The 27,277-nt window shown below is 35.4% G+C and overlaps 1 protein-coding gene across 15 annotated transcripts in view; it reads left to right on the forward strand.

Annotated features, from left to right (window-relative positions):
• The window catches only part of ZBTB20 (zinc finger and BTB domain containing 20), a 785,951-nt gene that overhangs the window by 309,474 nt on the left and 449,200 nt on the right, over nt 1–27,277 (forward strand). For all 15 annotated transcript variants that reach the window (XM_032360146.1, XM_032360066.1, XM_032360076.1 and 12 more), the window contains one exon: nt 12,039–12,112. The gene's annotated coding sequence lies outside the window, so the exon portion shown is untranslated. The remainder of the gene's footprint in view (nt 1–12,038; nt 12,113–27,277) is intronic.

Consider the following 27,277-nt stretch of genomic DNA (forward strand, 5'->3'; position numbering starts at 1 on the left):
ATAGGTACGTGTTATAAATGTGTGTGTGTGTGTGTGTGTGTGTGTGTGTTTGAGGTAAATAAAATATAAAGTATATGATACAAATTGAAAACTGAAAACGTATGGGAAAAACATAAGAATTAGATCTATATATTTTTTAAAAATCCTGTGAAGAGTTTTGTGTACATTTACAAATATATAAATATGTAACATATGTTTTGAAGAAATACATTGCTGATACTCAGACTAGAAAGAACTACCTTCCTCTCATACTCTTCAGTATATAAAGGGGTCACCATGAATACCATGATCAGTATTTACTTTTATGAGAAACCAAGAATATTTTATAGGTATACCTCTATTATAGCTCTCAATATAGATTGATAACGTCTCAGTGATGTGCAATTTGGTATTCTCAGTCTTATAAGATACAGACCAGGTAGATGACACTACATTCTGATATAGTTTGAAGAAAGATTTTAGAATATATCTAGATCTAACCTCCAATGGAAGAGCTGCAATTTTTATAGATAATATTTTTCTAAGTTATGCCTGTAACTGCTAGTAGACAACAGTGAATTCTAGATTGTATCACTGGAACAACAGCTGTTTTTGTTAGTTAATAGCAGAAACAATACTCAAGTTAGGGGTTGGGTTGAAATTCTCTTATAGAAATTGCAAAGTCTCTCAAAAACACACAGTCAAAAAAATGTCCACCCACTTTACCTGAGAAATTAGCTTGGGAAGTGTCATTTCATAGGACCAAAAAAATCTCTTTAAACATTTGTTTTTATTCTGCTCTAATATATGGACAACTGGGAGATAGAGGCTCCAATTTCTTCTTTGCTATAGCTTAAATATTGCATATTGCAATTCTCATATTACAAGGTGAGGGAATTTCATCACATACTACATCACCAGAGTTTCTTGTGTCCTTAAGCAATTTATGTGATGTTCCATGCTTTATTTTATGATTAGATTCCTTGTTTTCCAAATAGAAGTGCTAATATTTGCTGTTACAAGTTCTTGGGTTAAAGGTGAATTATTTTGACATTTTCATGAGATGAAGTTTGGTGAATACTTTGATTTTTTCAACACTTTGTAAATGTAAGGGATTAATGTCGATCCAAAAACATCAGTAAGATATTCAAAGTTGATGCATCATACATTCTAAATTTCTATTGCACAAAGTTTGCTGATTTTCCCTTTCCTTTCAGTCTCTATGAAAAAAAAAGTTTTGAAAATCCTAGGAGCAGATACTACATGTTTATCTCATTTTATGTGATGAGTGATTTTGTAAATCTATTCATAATTTAAATGCTCTAGGAGAATCTATTCTCAAGGGAATTTTATTGTGGATCATTATGTAAAGCAAAAATCATTTTTAAAGTGCATATTACTCCCTATTTCAATATGGGAACTTTCTGATTTACAAGTTATTTAAGTGCCCAGAGAAACATATCCTTTTAGTATGTTCCTGAGGAGATATAGCCTGGGCATACCACAAAACTGTGAGGGAGTAAATTGCAAAAACTAACTTGATTCACTTAAGTATTTGAACCTGTTTAGAGAGATTGCTTAGCTACTGTTTGGTATGAGATTAAGTCTAGATGGTTTGGGATGAGTTTATTCTAGCTCCGTCCAGCTTCAAATTTTCTAGCAACTATGAACCATGAAATGCTAGCTCTTCTCATTGTGTGGTTTCTCTAAGCTCTGTAAAGTCATGCAGAATTCTTAATCTCCTAAGGGCGAAGTATTTCACCCTCATACTCATTCTCCATCCACCTCCCAGTTCTCATGATTGGTAGAAATTCCTAACCTATAGAACTTTTAGACTTTTTAGAGGTATAGTGGAACAGGCAGTTGAAGATTTCCTATTCACATGTAACCATCATGGAAACTTTCATTCAATGGCAGTTTGGACCTCCCCCACCCACCCATACACACACCCCTGCAACTGGCTTCCAAATCTTGCATTACAAGAAATAGAATTAGGCAATGGTTATTTGCTGAAGGAATATCATAAGTTTTTTATGCTCACTATATAAAAGAGATCATAAATTATACCAACCAAACTTGATACTTCCGAGGATAGAAGGGGACATGCTAGAGATTATGGTTAAGCAACAGGCATAAATGAAATCTGGTGTTTTAGCTGGGACTACCTCCACGGCTTACCCTTTCCCAAACTCCACTGGCACAATAGACCTACCCGGCCAGGCCAAACCATGAAAACTCACAGCTTCCTGCTGAAATAGGCTGACTTGATGATGGAATAGAACATGAAAAACCACATGTCCCTAGGTGTCACAAACAGCAGCAATCTCAGTGGCAAATAAACAGGGAAGATAAACATTACAGCTAGCCTGAAGTTGTAATTCAGATAGAGGCAGGCAGTAGACTGGCCAATTGCCAGAACTTTAACAGGGAGAATTGGAAAAGGAGACTGCTATAGTAGGCATTGAAAAGCACATATCCCTGGTAGTTTGGAAGTCTGCACATACTCCAGGAAAGACCAGAGAGGGTCCAAGTTATCTACATGCCCAAGGCTAACCCTAAGACCTTGTGCAAAGTGGAGAGAAGAGTGATTCCACTGAAAAGTAAGAGCCAAGGAAAACATGTAATGTGCCTGAACTTTGAATGCATTTCCAACCTATACACATATATCAGCAAAGGAGTTAGCTTATTGCCCTCAAGGTGTTTGAGTACAACTCCAGACCAATCATTAGATGTGAACTGCAAACTGTGCTCACACAGAGGCAATTATTTAACTAAAAAATAAAATTAGGAATTATAAAAACTGACCAAAGACATCAGCAGCTACACAGCATGAAGGAGATAGACCCCACAGAATTAGATTGGTAAATCACCAAACAAATTAGTAGTAATAACAGCAACTATCTCCTGGAGGGAAAAATCAGGAGCCAGAGTTGCTATAATGTATTGTATAAAGTGTCAACTTGCAAGAAAAAAATCCATAAGACATGTAAAGAAATAGGAGTATGACCGATAGAAAAGCAGTCAGTGGAAACTGTCTCTAGGTTGCACGAGGAAGAGCAGATGTCAAAGACTTGAAAGCAGCTATTATAAATATATTCAAATAACTAAAGGAAACTATGTTAAATAATTAAATAAAATATTAATACAATTTTAAAATAAAGAGAATCAATATAAAGATAGAAATTATTTTTTAAAGATTTTATTTATTTATTTGACAGAGATCACAAGCAGGCAGAGAGAGAGGAAGGGAAGCAGGCTCCCCGTGGAGTAGAGGGACAGGACTCCATTCCAGAACCCTAGGACCATAACCCGAGCCGAAGGCAGAGGCTTTAATCCACTGAGCCACCCAGGTGCCCTTAGAAATTATTTTTAAAAGAAACAAATTCTGGAGTTCAAAACACAATAACTAAAATGAAAAATATTCTAGAGGGATTCGAGCAAATTTGAGATGGGAGAACAAAGAATCAGTGAACTTGAAGATAAATCAATAGAAATTACCTAATCTCAAAAACAAAACTTAAAAAAAAAGAAGAAATAGAGCTTCAGAGATCTGAAATACCATCAAGCATACTAACATGTGAATAACAGAAAAGGAGATAAGAATAAAATGAAAGGATGGAAAAAAGATATTTGAAGTAATAATAGCCCCAAACTTGCCAAATATGATGAATAACATTAATCCACACATCTGAGAAGCTCAACAAATTTCAGGTATGAAAAATGCAAAAGGATCCATTCATAGACACATTCTAGTCAAACTTTGAAAGACAAAGAAAATGATAAATTCTTGAAAGCACTAAGAGGAAAAAAGACTCATTCAATATAGGAAACAACATTCTGATTAACATTTGACTTCTTATCAGAAACTTAAAAGTCAAGTCAAAAGGCAGAGGATCAACCTATTCAAAGTGCTGAAGGAAAAAGATTTTTAAAGTGACCATCAAGAATTTTATTTTTAGCAAAACTGTTCTTCAAAAATGAAAATGAAATATTATATTAGTTAATTTACATATTTATTTATATTTATAAACAAAGTCTGAAGCGGCTTGTTGCTAGCAGACCTGCTAATATTATACTGAGACCAAAGCCAGTATTCCAAGTATTCCAAGAAATACTAAAGGAAATCGTTTAGATTGAAAGGAAATGACAACAGTAACTAAAATCCACCCAAGCAAATAATTTGCACTTATAATATTATTACATAGATAAATATAGATATGGTATAAATATATAACAAAATTCAATTCAAGAAAAAGGAAGAAAATAATAAAGATTAAGCCAGAAATCAATGAAATAGAAAACAATAAAATGGTAGAGAAAAATCAATGAAAACAAAAGCTGATTCTTTGCACAGACCAATAAAATTGACAGATGTGTAGATAGAATGAACAAGGAAAAAGTAGAGAAGATAACAGATTACCGAAATAAGGAATAAAAGTGGGACATCACTACCAACTCCATAGAAATTAAAAAGATTAAAAGGCAATACTATGAATCAATAAATTCCTAAGACAACTTACTAAAATTATCTAATTACTGAAAATGCGCAAATTACTGAAACTGATTCAAGAAGAAATAGAGAATCTGAATAGATCTATAATAGCAAAGAGATGGAATTTTTGATTAAGTCATCCCACAAAGAAACATCTAGATGCAGATATCTTCACTGCATCCTATCCATTATTTAAAGAAAAACAATACCAGTATTTCACAAACTCTTTCAGAAAATAGGAGAAGGAACATTTTTTAAAATTCATTCTATGACAATAATATTATACTGAGACCAAAGCCAGACAAACGTATTTAAGAAATCATTATCCCTCATGATACAGACACCAAAGTCCTCAACAAAATATTCACAAATCAAATATAGCAACCCGACATTAATTAATTAATTAATGCAATATACCATATTAGTACAATAAAGGAGAGAACCCTGTGACTATTGCAGTAGGTACACAAAAAGCATTTGAGAAAATTCACCATCTTTGACAATAACTTTCAACAAACTAGAACTAGAAGAGGACTTCTGTAACCTGATAAAGAGCATCTATGCAAGATCTACAACTAACATCATACTTAATGATGAAAGACTAGCTGGTTTAACCCTGAGTTTGGGAATAAGGCATGGTTGTCAGATCTCACCTCTTCTATTCAACGTTATACCAGGGTGTCTGTCCAGAAAGATGAAAATAAATAAATAAATATAAAGAAAAAGAGAGGAAAGAAAGCAAGAAAAGGAAAGAAAAAACAGACGGAAAAGAAAGAAATCAAAGGCATTTAGATTAGAAGGTAAAAAGTTATCACTTTTTGTTTTCAGAAAATAAGTTATGTAGAAAGGCTGAAGGAATGCATTCATACACACAAATAAATGACTTCAGCAAGTTTTCAAATTTTATTTTGTAATTATACAAAAATTATATAATATTATAATACCAAATATATGTTATTTTATAATTATACGAATTTTAATTTTATTTCTATACTAACAGTGAACAATGAAATTTAAAAAAAATTCTATTCCCAATACCATCAAAAAGAATAAAGGCATTTTTGTAGAAACTGACAAGCTGAGTATAAGAAAATGCAAAGAATCCAGAACAGTGAAAATAATTCTGGAAAGGAAAACAAAATTAGATGAACTATACTCCTAATTTTAAGGAAGAGTATAGTACTATCATATAAATCAATGGAATGAAATTGTAAATTCAGAAAATTAACCTTTATGTTTTTGGTCAATTGATTTTGACAGAGGTTCCAAAGCAATTTGATAGGGTAAAAAATAGTTTTTTGTTGTTGTTCTCAGTAAATAATATTAGGACAATTGGTGCTAGGACTATATGAAATATAAATGAATATTCGTGGTGCTAGAGCTATATGAAAAAAATAACTTTCTAGCCTTATGTCAAACCATACATAAAGATTAATTCAAAATGGATCATGGACCTAAATGTAAGAGCTAAAACTTAAGACTTCTGTAAGGAAACACGAGAAGAATCTTCATAACCTTGAGCTACACAGGGTTCTTAGATATGCCACCATGATACAAAAATTAAAAACATAATGATTTGTATTTTAATAAAATTTAAAACCTTAATACTCTAAGAGATACCACTAAAGAAATAAAAAGTGGGAGAAAATTTGCAAGATTTTTTGTTTGTTTTGTTTTATTTAATTTTAGACAGAGAGAGAGCATGAGGGTGAGCAGGAGGAGGGGCAGAGAAAGAAGAAGAGGGAGAGAAGCAGATTCCCCACTGAGCAGGGAGCCCAACGTGGGGCTTGACCTCATGACCTTGAGATCGTGACCTGAGCTGAAAACAAGAGTCAGTCGCTTAACTAACTGTGCCACTCAGGTGCCCCTGCAAGATTTATTATTTGCAAATATATATCTGATAAAGGGTCTTTGTCCTCATAATACATAAAGCATTATTCAATAACAAAAAGACACCCAGTTAAAAATTGGGCAAAATTTTTGAATAAATATTTTACCAAAGAAGATATAAGAATCACTAATAAGAATGTGAAAAGATGCTCAATATCTTCAATCCTTTAAAAAAGTATGTTAAAACCACAGAGAGATACTGCTTTATGCTAACTAGAGTGAATACAATAAAAGTACGCATGCAATAACAAGTATTAGTGAGGATGCTGAGAAATTGGAACCCTCATACATTGCTGGTTGAAATATAAAATGGTACAGCCACTTTAGAAAATAGCTTAGCAGTTCTTAAAAGGTAAAATAAACTAGGGCACCTGGGTGGCACAGTTGGCTAAGCCTCTAACTCTTGGTTTTAGCTCAGGTAGTAAGATCGAGCCCCTTATTGGGCTCTGCACTCTGTGTGGAGTCTGCTTGGGATTTTCTCTCCCTCTGCTCCTGCCTCTCTCTCTCTCTCTCTCAAAATAAATAAATAAATCTTTGAAAAATATTTTTTAAAAAAGTTAAAATAAACTTACCATGATTTATGACCCAGAAATTTCATTTCTAGATATCTACTCAAGAGAAGTAAGAACATGTGTCCACACATGGACTTGTATATATGTCAGTGTTCAGAACAGAATTATTCATAATAGTCAAAAATTAAAAACAATGCATATGTTCATCAACTAATAAGTGGATAAACAAAATGTGGTACATCCACACAATGGAAGACCATTTGTCCATAAAAGGGAACAGACTACTGCTACATACCACAACATAGATGAATCTGAAAAACATCATGATAAGCCACATGCATACACCACATATTGTATGATTGCTTTTATATGAAATGTCAAGAAAAAGTAAATGTTTAGAGACATGAAAGCTGATGAGTTATTGTCTGGGACTGGGATAAGAGTGGGTTGACTACCAAAGGACATGAAAGATCTTTCTCGGGTGACAAAAATGTTCTAAAACTGGTGATGATCACTCTAATTTTTTTTTTTAAAGATTTTATTTATTTATTTGACAGACAGAGATCACATGTAGGCAGAGAGGCAGGCAGAGAGAGAGGGAGGGGGAAGCAGGCTCTCTGCGCAGCAGAGAGCGGCTCTATCCCAGGACTCTGGGATCCTGACCTGAGTCGAAGTCAGAGGCTTTAACCCACTGAGCCACCCAGGCGCCACTGATCACTCTAAATTTATTTAAAATTCTTAAGTTGTACATGTAAAAGGGTGAATTTCATGTTATGTAAATTATACCTTAATAGACTGTTAAAAGGGAAATTATGCTAATTTAAACTAAGAAGAGAAAAACCTGGCAGACACTCCCTTAACCAAATGACCAAGATTAACGTCCCCAGTGATAAGTATATCAAGCACGCCCTGATATGGTGTTACAAGAAGAGCTCTTCATTCATTTTCATTCTTTGCTAAAACTATAATCCCAATCTAATAATGAAAAACATCAGATGAATCCAAATTATTATTTAGATTAGTACAAAAAATATCTGACCACTACTCTTCAAAACTATCAGCGTCATAAAAAACAAGAAAAGACTGAGAAATTGTCACAAATCAGAAAAGAGTTAGGAGAAATGGCAACTAAACACAATGTGGTACCCTAGAATAAAGAGTAAAGGTATTAGCAGAAAAACTGGTAACATCTATATAAAGTATGTAGTTAATAGTATTGTATCAATGTTCATTTCTTCCTTTGACAAATTTATCATCATTCCATAAGATGTTAATGTTTGGTAGTGAAAAAAATACAGGAATTCTCTTTACTAACTTTACAACTTTCAATAAATGTGAAATTGTCCCAAAATAAAAAGTAATTTTTTTAAAAATGAGGGATTTATCAGTTAAAAGAGAATTATGATTTAAATGTAATGTGTGGATCTTACTTAGATCCTGATTCATACTAACCAGCTATAAAAATGAACAAAGAACAAAAAGCATTCAAAAGTCAATCATTTGACCCAAGATATTTAATAATATTAAATAATTGGTATTATTTTTGATGTGGGAGATGATATTATGATTTTCAGAGACCAATACTTTTTAGTATTACATACTAACATATTTGTGGGTAGAATGATAGAGCTGGAATTATGTTTGAAATGAGCTAGTGGAAGAGAAAGTGGGTGACTGTAGATTTAAAAAAAAGATGGCCTGTGGATGATAAGTACCTGGTAGCTCATTTACTCTGCTTTCTGCTCTTACACTTGTTTTAGATTTTCCATAGTAAATTTTTTTAAGTGAAAAAAAAATGACTAAAAGAAATAATTAAAATATTATGATTTCCCTCTACACTGACCACAGACAGGGCTTGTGTCTTAAAAATCATCTGAGCAATATCAGAATGAACAAATTATAAGAGAAGTGAGGGAACTCTCAAAAACAATCTGGGTAAGATACAATCGATGCTGAATAGTTGGGAGAACATTAAGAGAAATGCCTAAATTACCATAGACTTCCTAAACTAGAATGCTTTGTTGTTCTTTTCTTGAAGTTTTGTGACCTGGTGATTTCTAAAACTCCTCTGCATGTGAGGATTTAAAAAAAAAAAGTGGAGTGTGGACCGTAGCAGCCCTATGTTACTAGTCAGTGTTACAATCTATAGTTCCTCACCCCCCTTCAGTTTTCTTTATTGTCTGGGGCTTTGTTTTTTGGACTTGTGAGTTACAGGATAGGTTACTGTAATATAATGCATTTGCCACTTCTCTGGAAAGCCATTCAGAATCTCTAACTAGTGCAGAATGTACAACTCTTTTGCTAAAGGGTCTCTGCCAAGAGAAGCATTCTTCCGGGCTTTGTAATTTGCATTGATTACTGACTGAGCTGTTTCCCAGTGCATCACTGGGTGTTGAGTGTAATCTATAAAGCCTTACATAGTTTTGTCCTGATTAAAGAAGTCTGACACTGGTGGTCAATTTTAATAATGACCAAGATTGATCCGGGTGACTTTTAAAAATTTTTAACAGATTTTGGGACCTGAAATGTCAAGAGCAAGTTATTCTTATTGATCACACACACTCTGGAAATCTACTGTTTTTAAGGTGGGTACAGTGTACTGTACCGAACTTAGAAAAAACAGGAAGTTGAAAAGTAGAGAGAATTGCCAAAAATGTTCTAGCCCTGACTTTGTGCTCCCTAATCTAATCCGACATGCCTTGAAAATATTTCACTTCCTTGATGACCATTTTTCCAGTTTCTATCCAATACTGACCCCCACTACATAGTGACAGAGTTAATGATTATCTCATGAGGCAGATATGAATAGGAACAGTATTCATATCAAAGACAACTGGTCCCACTTCCAGGTCCATCTTTGGGCCAAGATATGTAGTCGCCAACAGTGAGTTGGCGACTGTATTTTTTGAGTCCTGGCGCAAAGTAAGATCCATCTGTTTTGCCCAGCCGTTTGCCTGAGTGCCACAAAATGGTCCTGTTATTAGTCTTATTTGTGGTCCTATTTGAGGTTAGGGGATAATATAAATAAACTTCAGTCCTCCTTGTGATGAATGTAGCATGGGAATTAAAAGTGGTGGTGTTGGTAGTGGTAAGTGATGTTGCGTCTCTATTTTCTCAATTGCTCTGTTTTCTTTGGATTGGGAAACAGACATTTAAGAATGAGTTTGTCATCTGGAAGGATAGTTGTGACCAAGTTTCCCTCAACAGGATACAAGATGTTATTTTTGAGCTTCATTACCCTCACCAAGGGGAAAAAAAGAGAGGGAAAAAAATAAGGAAGAAAGCGAAAGTAAAGAAGAAACATGCAGGAAAAAGAAGTGAGGAGAAAGGTCAAAGAGGATGAGGGATACATGACGAGACAAGAAGAACGTAACAGAGCAGACTGCCTGTTCATAGAAATTACTTGATTATTTTGAATGGATAGTTCTGTTAACTCAACATCTGGTGAATTGAGGGAAAGAAAATCTGACTGATCAAACTGAACTTCTAGTTGTCAGTTAAATAGTTTATATATAAATATGCAGCCTAGTTTCCATCCCATTTCCCTGTATGAACTAGATAGTGAATCAGTTTTTCACTAACCATATTTGAGCGGTGAGTAGAACAATACCAATCGGTGATTCAGATTTATGTAGAGGTGGGCAGTTTTTGTATTTCTGACTTGTTTATTGGGGATTATTGTTATCCATATAATTTCTGAGCATGAGTTATTTTTGTCAGTTTCATTTATGAATGTTTTGTTACCTTATAAGGAAATATGTGCACTCCCCTCCTCTCATTCAGTTGTCCCTGGTGACGCCTCCATAATTTCTGTCTTTACACTGGTGCATTTTTAGTCTAATTCAAGCATGTGAGAAGCAGGGGAAAAGTTTAGTTAGTCAATGTCAGTGATTTTTTTTCTGATCCATTCATGGATGGATTTAGTGAATCTGTACCAGTTTGCATTTAAAATCTATATATATCGAATAGACACAATACCTAAAATATTCTTCCCTATACTAGAAGGGAAAAAGAAAATAGAATTCATAAGTCAGATGAGATGCATTTTCTAATAATAGATGCAATTTCAAGGGTGATTTATGATCATGCTCTCATATATGGAGATATTAAAATATTACCTTACATTCATGTGAAGGTGGACATAAACACACCACATTTAGTGCTACAAATATATTAAAAAAATGTACTACCGTGTTGTGAAGTAAAAGAAAGATAATTGTATTATCTTCATTTTACACGAGAAAGCTATATTTTTCTAAATCCTGTAGTGTCAGTTATCTAAAGCTAAAAATAGGGATGACTTAATCTAGTCTGTTTTTTTTTAAACTGTTATCTTATTTAGAGATGGTGCTGTATGAAGAAAGAAGGGATTGAAAAAATAGTGTGACATTTTAAGCCCAAATATTTATGACATAGTTGGAGATTTTAATGCCTGGACTCTTAATTTGAAGATTAAAAATACATATTAAAAAATGTGGTTCAGTTATTTAAAACCATGGAACCAATTCAAATCCTGATGGTCTTCTCATGCTGCTTCACACCGCAGCAGCAGCAACTGATAAGATGTATGTAGATATGATGTGGTATCCGGCATGCTAAGCCCACCATACATTGCAATGGGCATTCTGTATTGCTAAATACGTTCATTTACCTCTGCTTCACCATCTGCCCCACCACCAATGCAGCCCCTTGAAAGTAGTAGATCTAACATTTTTTTTCCAGTTCTATTTGAAGTCATAATTTCCCTTCAACATGTATATTCAGATAATAGATTTTATTCTTTATTATCTAAAATTAACATTTTATGTAATCTTTAGGCTTTGAAATTGTTGTCGAGGAGTTTTTAAAAATCAGATAGAATTTAGCTGAAATTCAGAGGCACTGAGCTTCTAGTCATATCATTATGAAGTCCTAAACAGGGAGGCATATTTTGTTTTTCAGAATTGCTTTTTTTTTTCCTCTTTAGATCCTTTTCTTTTCATTAAAAAACTACTCTGGGAAGAGGGTTTTTTTTTTTTTTCCTTAACAGAAAAAAAAAAAAAAAAAAGCCACGCTTGACTGATAATGCATTGCTTTGGATGGTGAAACATTATGAAAGTTTAATTTTTAATTAAATCTGAAATACCAATTATAACTGAAAGAGATTTTAACCTGTTTCTTTTCAGACTGCCTGAAGTTACATTTAGAGACTGAAATCACTGCACCTTAAAAACAAAAGACTGAGCTGCACTGCATTCCTGTAAGTGAAAGCTTCCTGTACCTTCTTCCTCTGTGATTTTGTGACCAACCCAAGACAAAAACATTGGTAACATAGTAACCAGGCATGAGTAAAAATTTGAATATCCCTGAAGAAATATATGTTTAAATGATTTCCTTCTATAAAAAAAGAAAATTTGTTGGGCTCAATGTTCAGTATGTCTTTTTTATTCAACCTAAATTGTGAATCTTTTTTTTTTTTTTTTTTGCCTGGTTTGAATTGCATTAGGGAGGGTGTCACCCACTGTGCATCCGCACAGTGACATACACCGTGACAGGAGGGATTCTCACATTTTTTGTTCAAGTCTCATTGAAGGTAATGGATTTCTTATGGAATCAAAGTAGATTCCTGTTTCCTTTGTGATGTCATTAGAAATTTTTAGCCTTTGTGTCAATGGAAATGGAGAGAAAAAAGTTCATGATGACATCACAAGATTCTGTTGCCTTGAGGACTTTGGGCAAAACTAAGTAAAATGCATAATTCCCTTGTGTGCGTGTGTTCCCCATTCTGCTATGAAGCAGTCAAAATAGCACATCTTATGTCTTCCCGTGAGCTACAAGGCTGTCTCTCAGAGCCCCATTGTTCCATAAATGCATGTCAGAGTCTACCACAGTCTGGTCTACCCTTATTTAGCTGCTGTTTTGTCAATGTACTTGGAAGAACAATTAACACTTGGGATTTCAATGTCTGAATAACAGGCAGTGAATAGAACCCAAGCATATAAAAGATTCAGACGCCCAGGGTAAGAAAACAGAAGCTTATAGTTGGTGGGGGAAAAAAGAAAAGCATTTTAATGCTGCACTCAAAGGTTGTGAAATACTATGAGAAAAGTCAATCTTTTTTATTTTTTAATTTTAGATTAAAATGTATGTTTTGGTAATGAAATCCAGAAGGTTATGATGTCTTCCTAAGTTTTGCAGTTTAATGTGTTGCAAGGTCTTTCCTTAGAGAGTCTTAAAACACTGAAATAACACCCATCTCCTTGAGTCATTGTTGGAAGGCCAAATGCAGGGTCTACTGCGTCGTGGTTTTCAGAGTGTCACTGTGTCTGTCCCACAGAGTGCACTAAAGGTGATTCACTTTCTTCCATTTTCACTTTGATTCACTGTACTCTTTCATTATTGGCTGTAGTGCTTATGTGTTGACTGCAGATAGTCCAGAAATTAAGTGTCTCTACGTATGGTCTGAATTTCTGCTAGGTCCATTTTTTGGTGGGAGGAGAGAGATGATGCATGGACAGAGCAAAATCACCTCACCATCAGGGTATCTGATAAATGGAAAGGGAGCTTATTCATGGTGCTCACTGAGCACAGTGCTTGACTGGTATGAGGGAATAAATGATGTTTATTGTTGCTTTTGTCATAACTACAACAGTTCAAACCCATAGACAGGAAGGTCTCCAAAAGCAGGGTCTGTTTCTTACTCATTTTTTTTTTTATTAAAGATTTTATTTGCTTATTTGACAGACAGAGATCACAAATAGGCAGAGAGGCAGGCAGAGAGAGAGGAGGAAGCAGGCTCCCCGCTGAGCAGAGAGCTTGATGCGGGGCTCCATCCCAGGACCCTGAGACCATGACCTGAGCTGAAGGCAGAGGCTTTAATCCACTGAGCCACCCAGGCGCCCATCTTACTTGTTTTTTTAATCTCCAGTGCTTAGCATAATAATAGTAATGAAGAGATGGTTACTGTTATTAATACAGTTACAAAATGTGTTAATAAACTTTAGGATTTATTTTGTCAGAGAATATATATTGTGAAGAGGGGTTGAATAAAGTTCTTGACAGTCAGAAAGACAATTTTATTTTATTCTTTTAAATTTTTAAAAAATTTTTTTTATTTAATTGACACAGAGATCACAAGTAGGCAGAGAGGCAGGCAGAGAGAGTGGGGGAAGCAGACTCCTTGCTGAGCAGAGAGCCCAGTGCAGACCTCAATCCCAGAACCCTGAGATCATGACCTGAGCTGAAGGCAGAGGCTTAACCCACTGAGCTACCCAGGCTCCCCAGAAAGACAATTTTAAAGGAATTTGTCAAAGCAAACCAACTGTCCAGCATATCACATTAGGCGTCCATCTCTTAGTATTTCTCCTCATTGACTTTACACTTCTTTTTCATCACCATGATGAGGAGGGCCTAGTCATATCATATCCTTTTTTCCGTGAAATCATCTCCAATAGTTTTCCATTTAATTTGCGTGTCATAGATCCCATACGTTGGAGTTGTCTCCAGAGATAAATCTACCTGACTCCAGGATGGGCTCTTCACCTGTTGGTTTAATTGCCATGCAGTGAATTGTGCTTGAAGGAAAGAGGCACATAGAGGCATGTGGTATGATAGGTATCTGGGCAGTTAGCCTGGGGAAGTCATCATTAGAAGCTTCAACAGCTTAAAAAACCAGGACCAGTTTCTCAGTTTCTCAGCATAATAGGACCACAATATTCTTCAGAACTCAAAATGATTTGACCCCTTCTGACCCCTTCAACATTTAGCTTCCTGGTGATTTTTTGTTTTGTTTTGTTGCTTGTTTGTTCTTTACATAAAGTTCTCTGCCCTCCCCCACCAATTTTAATTTATTTCCAAAAGGGGTACCTTCATTTTTATTAAATCAGCTACAGCTGATGCAAATTAAAGCTTTCATAAAACATGGCCTCTGAGGCAAAACTAAAATGATAAAATTTAGGCTTAGTGAATTGTACTGTTATCATGTTGAATAACATTTAAGGATATCAAAGAACTTTATAAACACATTTCATATTTTTTAAGATTACAAAATTGAGGTGAAAGGATTTAAGGGTAGAGCTTCATCAAACATTATAGGTACAAAAGCTGTAAGAAGCAGAAGTCCTAATAAGCTTAATTTTGAAATAAGTATATTGAGGCCCAGGGGGGGCATGCAAGTTACCCAAGCCATAATGACCACCAATGCAGATCATCCTTTAGTCATCTAGGCTTGAGAATAGACCTGAATTTAGACTCTGGGGCTTTGGTCTTTACTCTGTGGGAAAGGTCTGAGCAGTGTTTGACTGTTTTCTGAGGAACAGATTGCCTTAGGCTTATTTTATGAGACCCATGGAACTATAGTCTCCTCCACACACTAGCCCAAAATTAATACATAAGGAGTATTCTGGAAATATTCATTGTTATCTTAAAAAGGTTGTTGTTGTTGTTGCTATTTTCATTTTTAATGTACATTTTGATATCATGCCTCTTGTTGTGTAATGAGTCACACAGAAGCAAATTTATTTGGTTGACTTAATATTCTTTATGACAATTTACAAAGTAGACAGAAGACCATTAGAAACTTCAGTAGTTTAATTGTGCTTACAGGCACGATAAAACCAGTAATCTGAACAGAGCCATTGTGACATGGAATTCAGACTTCCCAAGAGTGTGCATCACGCATGGTGTCAGAATGTCACTGTTGCCAGAGGTCATTTCTGTCAGAGAAAAGTTTTTAGTGTCTGAAAAAAAATGAAATAAACTTTAATAATTTAAAATGAATTACTTGCCCTAGTAATTTATTTCAGGTTGCCTTTATTGGATTCTGTCATTTAGCAATCCGAGGAGACCAGCTTACGAACTTTTCTATTATTTTACCCAGAGCTAACTCCTGGATATATCTTAGTTACTTCCTCAAATTTATTTTATACCCTCCCAACCTTCCCATCCCCACTGTGAAGAAGGTCAAGTTTCTATGTACAAAATATTAGTGGTTATGTCTTTGTGCCCAGATGAGGAGATGGTGTTCTGCCTTAAAAAATTCCATGGAAGCGTTAGCATATAGAGAAGGAAGAATTGAAGCATGAGGATGCCAGCGCTGGGACTTGGATGTAGGTGCCCAACAAGATTATCTCCTCAGAACTTTTTTGTCTTTAACAATAAATTAAAACTTATTCTGTGCCTCTTATGAACAATCTTTTTATTTACCAGGGTAAATAATGCATACTTCCTATCATCAAGGAGTTCATAATCTGTTTGGCCAATAAATACAGTTAAAGACAGTTATGTTGAATGGGTATAGCAGAGTAAGCAAATATTTATCATTTCCTTTGGACCATCAAAAATTTATCTGATACTTAACAGTAGCCCAATTAGAGGAATTAATGAAAATGAAAGTTGAGGGAACAATGAATAGTAATGGTGTGATCTGAGGATAGGTTGCTAGTTGGAGCCAGTGTTTTCCAAAGTGTGGGTTGAGAACCATTCATAGGTCATGGAATCAGTTTAAAGGATCACAGTCAATATGCTTTTAATGAAATAGTATCAAAGGGAGAAATTCATAAAAAGAGTGTGTTACATATTTTTAAGATAATGGATTGCAAAATAAATATATTTCTTACTGGGAATTGTGCCACCAAAATATGAAAGCATATATCAAGAAGATTGGTCTTTTAAATACTCACATAATCCCAACTCAGGGATAATATCATTTTCTCCCTCTTTGTGGAGGGATTAAGCAGTTTGCCCCAGGTCATAGAACAGAAGAATGTAAAAGACAGAATATGAATAGGTGTGTCACTCCATATACGTACCTTTCCCATCATCTGACACAGCTTTCCAAGGTTGTATGACTTCAGTTATTACACAACTGATAACTCACACATTTATATCTCTAGTCCTGATATCTCTCCCATATTCCAGTCTTGTATTTCTCATGTTCTTATTTAAATCTTCAAATAGCTATCACACTGTTTTTTTCCAAGTCAGTACATCAAAATTGAATTTATCCTCCTAGTGAAAATTAATCATCCCCCTTTTGACAATACTAATTTTCTTCATCTCAATTGTCCAGGTGATCCCAACTCAAAATATATCATTCTTGCTTCTCCCCACCTCAGGTGTCCAATAAGTGGCCAGGTCTTGTACATTCTCCTTCCTTGGTACCTTTGTCTTAGGTTTTCATGTCCACTTGCTTGCAATAATCTCCTAATTGAGGGAGACAGGGGGAAGGGAGACCAGTTCATCCTAAACACTGCTGCCTCATTAGGTTTCCTGAAGCAGGAGTCCTAAGATTATATCACTTTGTTCAGACAAAACTTTAGTAATTCTAGATTAATTACCGATTTCTAGCCTGTGTTTATGACCATCTAAAATCTAATTCTAACCAAATTTCTGACTTATTCTTATGGTTTGATATACCAAACACTCAGGCCAAATTTCTTCACCACCACCACCAGCCTCCCTTATTAATATTGTTCCTGCCATCTGGAATTCCGTTATTCTGTTTTTCCATATGCAAATCTAACCCATCCTTCCAGGTCTATTTTAAATGCTATTAATTCCATGAAACCTTCCCTCTTTGACCTACCCAGAAATAATCCATGCTCCCCTGCTTACCAAACCCACTTCTTACCTGTACTGGCTCTGCTGAAAATTTGATTTTGGACTTCTATCCTTCAAAATTGTGAGAGAGTATATTTCTGCTAAGTCAACAAGTTTTTAGTAATTTGTCACAATAGGCTGTGAAACTAATGTAGCATTTGTCTACACTTTTTTTGAGACTTGAATTACTTTCTATATTTTTAATGATATTTATGTGCAGACTTTATCTCTTTACTAGATAATAAATTCTTTGGGGATAGAGTCCATATTTAACTAACATTTCTAAACTCTACAAAACCTACCACAGTAGAATCACTAATTCATTACCCATCCATGGTTAATCTGGGGAATATAGAAATGGTCCTTCAGGCTCTCATGGAACTTACAGTGTCCTAAGGGAATCAGACATTAAATAAATAAACAAATAATTACAAAATTACAAATTATAGTCCATGAAAAGAGCTAATAGATATGCAAGACAGTAATGCATGGGGAAAATCTTATCCACTGAGTAGTGAGGAAAGAATTATCATAGAAAGTGTAATTTAAGTTGATAGGAAGAATCAGGCAAGTGAAGAATTTGGGGTGGGGATAGGAACATGTAAGGAAGAGAAAGCTCCAGACCAAAATAGCATGGACAGTGCTCTGAGGCAAAGACAAGCTTTGTGTATTCAAGGAAATAAAAGGATTCCAGAGTGGCTAGAGGAAAGTAAACAAAGGAGGGGACTAATTGGAAGTGATGTCAGAGGAGTAGCAGGGTGATGAATTAGATTTTATTTTGAATCATTGGAAAAACACATAATAGATGTGTGTGTGTGTGTGTGTAATATTATATATATATATTAATTGAATAGAAAAAGATGAAAATAATTCAAAGTTAAATAATATATACAAGCTCAGAGCAACTACACATTTACTTTAAATCTTTGCCAAAGGTTCACTTCTAAGTTTGAGGGCGGTTTGGATTTCTGAAACTGAGGTCTAATAGTTCACAACATATTTCCCATCTACATAAACCAAAGCAGATTCCCAACAACCTTCTAAGATAAGGTCAAGTTAATTTTATTTCCTTTCTAGTTAATAATTATTAAGATTCTGTTGTTGGTTAATGAATCTCTTATTTTTGTTTATTTTTAAGTGCTCATTGCTCAATGTAGGAATGAATACCAAAAATGTGTTTTACTCCTAGGATGTATTTTTAACATGTTAAACCTTGATCTGATTTTTAATTGCGGTGTATTTTATCATGTGCAATGACCAGGGGCCTGGAGGCACAGAAAGCCTCCAAATGAATCATCATTATCCTCATTATTACTCTCTTCATTATTACTGAATTTCAGGATTAAAAACAATGCAGATTAATTTAAAGTATGATGCATTAATATCATGGAATTACCACTAAGTCAGAAAGGAAATATTGGTTTGTTTGCAAAATGATAGAAATTATCTCCTTTCGTCAAAGAAAAAAAAAGAGAGAGAAGAAAAAAGGAAAAAGAAATACAGTAGAGGGAATGTAAAAATTAAACCATAGAGAAGTAGGTTAAACTCTAAAGATATGAAGATTTATCTGCTATAACTCAGTAAAAACACACTAGAATCATAAAATATTATAGCAACAGGGAAACTTAGGAATTATTTATTCCAGCCTCCTCGTTTTAGAGATGAACAAAATTCCAGCCTAGAATTCTTATTTCAGACATACAGTTAAATAGTTAATGTCAGGGCTGGAACTATAACCCTAATTCTTAGGAGGTAGATTAACACGAGACCAGCTAGTCAGTGATCAACACCCCTACCATAAACCTTGCAAGGTCTTGGGTAGAAAAAAGAATATTAAGTACAGGAGATAAGTCTACAGACAAGCTTTAATTAATAAAAATCTGAACAATATGTATTACTCACAATCTGTTTACTTAATGTACCAGATGCTTTGTGAAAGTTGTCTTTAATCCTTGCTACCACACTCAGCAACCACTCTGCAAAGTAGGAATCGTTTCCATTTTATAATGAGAATACTGAGCTCCAGAAAGATTAAGTAACATCCAAGATTGCAAAGCCAGTAAGTGAATTTGTATTGATGCCAGGCCTAACTGATTCAAACTCTGTACTATCTGCTGCTTGGTGTTTTATCTATTGCATTTTGTTATCGCCTTAGCTCATGTGGTCACATAGGTCATTAGTTCTATAGTAGTCCAAACTTTTGAAATAAAAGTTAGGAAGAAAAGGAAGATTTAGCAGGTTCCCTCTCTGCATAAAGTTCTTCTCATTTAATTCTGTCAACAGTACCTCAAGATCAATGTTCTAATCCTCAGTTTAAAATTTATAAAACCAAGGTTCAATGAGATGAAATTGTCCCACATATCTTTGTAAAAGCCTGAGCCAGAATTCTAACACACATCTTTCTGATCCCAGGCGTTGTTTCCATTGTTCCATCAACCTCCAAGTCTGCTCTTCTCATGGATGTTGGTTAGTCTTCTATGGTCCTCATATTCAGATCCTTATCTGGCAAAGGAGAATTGTAATATAGCTCTCATCGACTTCCCAAGAAGTAAGAGAGTGTGTTGAGAAGGTGCTTTTATAATTAAGTTATATTACCTTATCTGGAAATAAATATAATGCCCCATCTATGTTTCTTTCTTTGAGAAATGAGGAACTAGGAAGATAGGTCAAATCTGTGACATTACTCTTTCATCTCTACGTTATCTTGATTCACTCTGTGTCTGTGCCCAAGACCCGAATCATATCACAGATAACAGTACTACTAGCCTATATCATACTTGAATACACCTTTGAAAAGTAAAAGAGGTAAAATTACTGTATTTATGAGGCCAATACGAAGGAAGAAGTTTTACATTTTCCTTCTCAAAACTAACGTATTTGAAGACTTAGAAGCCTGATTAGAGATACAGGTCAATGAAAGAGCTCATTGTTAACTTCTTCTAGAAAAAGTGCAAAACTGAAAATCCAAACATACTTATTAATTGTTAGATTGTTTTCTAATGACCAGTGAGGACTACATGAGAAGTGGACTCTTGATAAAAGCAGAGGTGGGGAGAGGGAGAGGGAGAGGGAGGGAGGACAAGTTGGGAGGGTAGGCGGGAAGGGGAAAAAGGGGAGGAGGAAGAGATTGGAAACAGTTTTTTTAATGGCAGCTCCCACTCAGACATGATCCTGAATTTCCTTCTATGTGTCAACTTTAGTGGCACTGCATGTATACACCTTCATTTCTGAGAAGGTCAGTTTCTATTACTAGAGAGTACACTTAATCATTCTAAAACCAATTGTCAGTATGGAATGGCACCAATATACATAACAAATTTATGGTAATTAGAAGTGATGCTTACCTGTTAGGGTTCTGCAGCTGTTACTTTATCCTCTCTGTTTCTTGAGTTTGACTTCTAAGTCTTCCTATGTGAAAGGGTCCACTCAAGTCTTTTAAAATAACTCCATGAAAACCATCTTTCCTACTTTGCAGAAAGGCCTTTGTTCTTTGGCCCATCCTTGTACTTTGCAGTATGTTGCTAGTAGCCCTAAATCAGAAAGTACATTAATATATCTTTTGAACTGCTGGGTCTCATCAGGAGAAAAAAAAATTATTTTCAACAGTCTTATAATACTTTGTTAAAAATCTAATTCTGGTTCAATGTTTTGTTCTCAAAGGACTTTTAAATGAAGAGAAGCTTTTGTAAGAGGAAGGAAGCTTATCTAATCTCTTCAAGACTGGTGAGAAACAATCAGGAGACTTGTGACTCTGAAACAGTAAATTTCCAGGGAATTAGGCACAAAGAGATTTTCACTTCAGGTTGCAGCACATTGGCTCTAAATGCACCCCTTCACGTATCCCAAATGGCAATGTGAAAGCACTATTCTTTGGGTCAAGTGGAGAAGGGAAGAGGCCATGCTAAACCGACATTCTTTCTGGAGGTCATGAGAAATTGAATACAGAATGAACTCAATCTAATGGTTAGTATCAGATTCTCAGAATTATAAACTTCCTATGATAAAATGTCCTCAAAGATATAGGAAAATAAGTTTGTTCATGATGATAGTTATAAGGACTCGAAGATTAAGATTCTTGACAGTCATTTACTTTTTTGCAATTGCACTTGACCAGATGAAATTTGCTTAACCTTTGCTACAATTTTACTGAACTATTCTTTGTTTAACTTACTTGAATCTTATAGGACTTTATTAAATAATCAATATATGTCTAACATTGTTATCATTGCCGGTGTTGTTACTATCAGAATTCTATTTTCTTCTCTGGACTAGAGCTGGCAGGAACCCCTGAAAACCCGGGTTATACATTTCATGCTCTGTCTGTCTGATCTTCTTGCACCACTGGAAAGTGGGAGGGGCCGACTAGCCTAAATGCTCTGTAGGTTAACTTGGATTCACCCAGAAAACTTGTCAGTGCAGCTTTGTTCATGAGTGCTTTTAGCAGATAAAGAAATAGTTTGCATGAAAAACCCTTGTTTTTTAATAAATACTGACTCTCTTATGTTTCATGAGACTTTCTGATTGATTACATCATGCTATCCACATTATCATTGCAGTTACCACGAGGGAGGCCCAAGTGTAATGGAAGGGGAAGAGCATGGGGCTGACTATCTGGAGACTTGATCCAGGCATTGTCAAATAGTTTTGTCTTTAAGTTCATTTTCCTTATCTGTAGGGGACACTTTTCTCGATCTGTGCAGACATTATTCAAAGAAGTCAAATGATATATATGAAGTATTTAGAGCTCTATGGAATAAAGGAAGTTCATAAATATCATGTAGTACTATTACAGTAAAAGTATTAGCAGAATTATAAATCACTTTGAGGTCTCCAGAGTAACGTGCTTTATCTGAGGTCTTCCTGCTTAGAAATTAGTTTGTTTTTTGAGTTGCCATATAGGGAGGTACTCTTTTGCTGCTAAGCACTCTTCATACATTGGAAGAAATGACTAACAATGAATTGCCAGTAATATGTTACTCTTTTTATTAAAAAAAATTATCATTATTTTTTAGTTATTCTTTTTAAAGATTTATTAATTTATTTATTTGTCAGAGAGAGTGCAAGAGAGCACAAGCGTGGCAGGGGGTCGTGTGTGGCAGGCAAAGGGAGAAGTAGGCTTCCCTGCTGAGCAAGGAGCACAATGTGGTACTCAATCCCAGGACCTTGGGATCATGCCTGAGCCAAAGGCAGATATTTAACCCATTGAGCCACCCAGGTGTCCCTAAAGATTTATTTTAAAGGCATTTTTTACTGTAAATTCTCTGAGCAGTTTCTCTTAAATTAAAAAGAAAAATTACTGTTTTATCTTTCCTTATTAGAGAGTGAATTTCTTGAGGTAAAGAACCATGAGTAATTTACTAGTTTTCTCATTTATTAAAACTGGCACTGGATAGATATTCAGTGTTAGTTGAGTATCTTGTGTGAAAATTTAGTAAAACTTTAATAAACATTTTTTTGAAAAAGATATTGAATTTATTAATTTGACTACATATATACCATATGGTATGGACAGGTATTATTGAAGATTATACAGCCATTTGAAAAAGAATGAATTATATCTATTGCTATTGATCTGGGAGGATGATCATAGTTTATTAAGTGAAAAGAACAAATTTTCAGGGTAATGAATATTTATGAATAAGTTTATTGTGCATGTTCTATGACCATATATGGTCACAATGGTCATCTCACAGGGTTGAGAATAAAAAAGGATTGATGGAAGATTATTAATTTTTTCTTTAAACATTTTTATTGTTTCATTAGTTATAGTGAATATCTATAAGTTTGAAAATGAATATATAAAATTATTTTTTAAATTGCTACCTTTTGTTTCTTGGAAAATCAACCTGAGAAAAATAATCACCATACAGAACTTTAAATTTCATTGTATTACCTCAACCTCCATAATACAAAGTAAAGCACATACTCTAAATAGAGTGGCTCATTTACTCAATAAATATTTCCTGAGCTCTATGATGCTACTAGTTCTTGTTAATAAGTATGATGCGTGTGTGTGTGTGTGTGTGTGTGTGTGTGTGTGTGTGTAGCTGAGCTCTTTCATGATGCAGGTTCATACATGGAATCATATACAAAGAACTAATAGTTGAGCAAGCAAAAGTTGTTAGAAGTAATTTGAGTCTTTAGTATAGTTTCTCTGTATATATAACCTACAGATTCACCAAAAACCTTTTTTGGGGGGTTTGGTTGTTTTTGTTTTTGTTTTTTGTCTATTTCTGTCATCCACAATACATCTCTCATAAAAGCTTCCCTGAAGTTTCTGCTGCCTCTCTCTCCTTGTCAAGAGCTCTCACTAATCCTCCTTGGCCCAGGTCAATTAACTTTTATGCTCACCTCCCAACTCCTTGCTGGGTTTGTCTTTTTCTTCCCTTTCTGATGATAATCTCACTAGATTTTCAAGCTTCCTTCACTCACTGAGGAGGACAAGAATGGATGAATGAATGGGAGAGAGACAGAAAGAGGAGGGACGGAGGGAGGGAGGGGGTGAAGGAAAGACGGAAGGAAGAAAGAAAAGAATAAGGAGAGAAAATAAGAAATACTTCTGCAAGATAAGGTTTCAGGACTATATTCCCAACAGAAACTTCACAAGAGTTTGTTTTGTTTTTGAGATTTTACTCATTTATTTGTCAGAGAGAGAGAGCACAACCAGGCAGAGTGGCAGGCAGAGGCAGAGGCAGAGAGAGAAGCAGGCTCCCCGATGAACAAGGAGCCTGATGTGGGACTCGATTCCCAGCACCCTGGGATCATAACCTGAGCCAAAGGCAGCGGCTTAACAAATTGAGCCACCCAGTCAAAAACTTCACAGGAGTTTTAAGTAATCAGAGGGGCAGACCCTGATGCCTCAGCTTGAAGATATGCACCAAAGGCCCCATTTAGAATGTACTTAAATAGGCCTGAGCATATGAGTTAGGCAGTATATCTGAACTGGAACAAGGCAGGAGAGGACTGTACAGTCTGAGAGACCATGTTTCCCAGAGTTAGTACATTCTTTCTTCTTCTTCTTTTTTTTTTTAAATTTTATTTATTTATTTGACACAGAGAGAGAGAGATCACAAGTAGGCAGAGAGGCAGGCAGAGAGAGAGAGGGAAGCAGGGCCCCTGCTGAGCAGAGAGCCTGTGCAGGGGCTCAATCCCAGGACCCTGGGATCATGACCTAAGCTGAAGGCAGAGGCTTAACCCACTAGGCTCCCCAAGCTCCCCAAGTCAGTACATTCTACATCCCATCACAGAATAGTCCTGACAATGTCTGACCTTTTACAGATAGAGAACAGATGCACCATGAGCTTAATTTAAAACAAGGAAAGTTGTAATATGATAACCATGAGTAGTGATACACAGGCATACTTTACTTCATGTTGTAGCCAGTTATGACAGAGGCTTTATGAAAAAGGAGAGAGGGAGGAATGGAGAAAAAGAGGGAGAGAGGAATGAAGGGAGGGGGAAAGAGAGAGAGAGAGAGACAGAGACAGGCAGATAGCTAGACAAAGAGAGAGGGTCCCTTCTCCCAAATGAAAATGAGAATGTGTGGAGAGTGGAAGAAGGTGATTGGCTAGGAGATTAGGAAGCATGAAAAAGTAAAATAAAATGTATTTTGACACTCCAGCTATTTCTTTACATTTTCACAAATCTTTCCCGGTCCCTCATGGGTTCTATCCTGGGTGGGCTGGCTCTGCTTGGCACGTCCAGCCAGCCAGCTGTCTTCTCCTTCCATTTAGAGAGTGCTGACTCAGAGTAAACCATTTACAGGTGTGAGGAGATCTCTAGAATATGCTCACAATTATATTTATTGCTCGTAACCTTAGGGAGCTGAAGAAGTCAATGAGCAGCTGGTCATGGAAAGCTTGCCCCAGGGTGTAGGTCCCCTTCTCTAACCTATGCTTCCAGTTTAGGAGATTTACACAAAGAATATGAATTCTTATCTGTTATGTGACTCCTCCCTGTGCCCCAATAGTCTGGTGAGAACAGTAACTCTAGCTAGAAAGATGTCAGATAATAGAGGTGTGATAGAAAAACATAGTTTTATGAAGAGATTTTAAAGAGCTAAGAAATGCTTATATAATGTTTAAGTGGAAAAAAAAGTCAAGACATAAAACATATGTTAGTGTTCATTTCTGAGAGGTCATTATTCATTTCTTTTCCATTCTTTGCATTTTCCAAAATGCCTCTCTCTCTCTCTCTCTCTCACACACACACACACACAAACAAACACACACAAGAAAAGGAAAAGTGCTCTTGGGCTATCCTTCCTTATTTGTCATTTTGTTTTTTTTTGCTTTCGATCTATGTTAATTTTAATATTGGTACCTCCTATAATGAAGAGATTTCACCTCAAGTTTGAGTGACATAATATTGTTGCTGAGAGTTTTTAATAGACTGCTGTTGTGGTGTAATGTTCTGGTCATTCTTAATGCTCAAGTAGTCCTTCAGCTCTGGTGGAATAATTGGGGGAAGAAGGTTGTGAGGAAGATGACTCCTTTTCTGGTTACTGGTAATGGATTAGTGTAGCACAAACAGGTCTCTGATCTTCACCTATGAGAAGCCCAAAGAAGTAAGCTAGGTCGATGGATATATTCCAGCTATGTTTTTGATTAGAAATGTAATGTGTATTTAGATGATAAATGACTTCATGTGACACCTATAAAGTTCGGTTACTATAAACATTTACATGGAATAAAAACTACATACAATCAAGAAAGTTGATATTTCCAAAACTCTATAATCTCCTGTTCTTCTAAATATTTACCTATTTATCTTGTTCTCACCTTCTGACTTTCTCAGACCATTTTCATGGCTTAATTTCTAGGTTAGGTCCTGGAGCTCTTTAGAACCTAGGTGTTAATTATTATTATAATTGGCACCACTCCTACTCCTCTGTTTTTACCCAAGAGGCTACTTAATTTCTCCCTGTTTGAGTGATTCTTCTGCCATTTACAATTCTGAATTTCTCTTCCCTTCATTTTGATGCTCCAGGCCCCAACTACTTTTTAGTATATGTGCTGCCGAAGCGAGCACAAGGCCCCAACTACTTTTTACAGGTGATTTTACTTGATTACTCTTAGCTCTTCCTAACTTGGAATCTCTTTCTTTAGCTCAGAAATTCCTAATCCTGGCTGCATATTAAAATCATCTATAAATAAAAACAACAACAAAAAATGCACACACAAAAAACAGCAAAAAATGAAACACAAAAGAAAAACAATGCATTGGCCCCATCCCAGATATTCTGTTTTCATTTGTCAAAGGTGAAGTTTCGCAGCAAGTTACAACCTTAAAAGGACGAAACTCTTATTTCATCTCAAAATTTTCCAATTCAGGTTTGGTTTAACCTGCTGCTTCACTCTAGAAAATCATTTTTCTAGATAATGACCACCTTCCTAGCCAGACAATAATAAGCTTTAACATTATGCATAATACAGCTGTATGCATTTACAGACATGCATATCACACAAACATTAAGCTAATGACCAAACTTGAACAAATATTTGATAACATAGAATTGCTATTACCATAATAATTTAGAAACTAAGCATAGCTGACCAAATTTTCAAAGTTCTCTTTAAAACTGTCTATTGTAAATGAAATGCCTTGCATTGCTAAGGGTATCAGAATATGCCTTGAGTCTGATTTATGGGGGAGAAATGATGGCTGACTGCAATGTCAAAGGGATGTACATTTGATCTTCACAAGGTGGAAACAACTCAAGTGACCATTGGCAGGTGAATGGATAAACACAATGTGGCATATAAATACAAGAGAATAGTACAACAGAATAGTATTCAGCCTTAAAAAGGAATGACATTCTGACACA

This window comes from Mustela erminea, chromosome 1, assembly GCF_009829155.1.
Source record: "Mustela erminea isolate mMusErm1 chromosome 1, mMusErm1.Pri, whole genome shotgun sequence".
Taxonomy (NCBI): domain Eukaryota; kingdom Metazoa; phylum Chordata; class Mammalia; order Carnivora; family Mustelidae; genus Mustela; species Mustela erminea.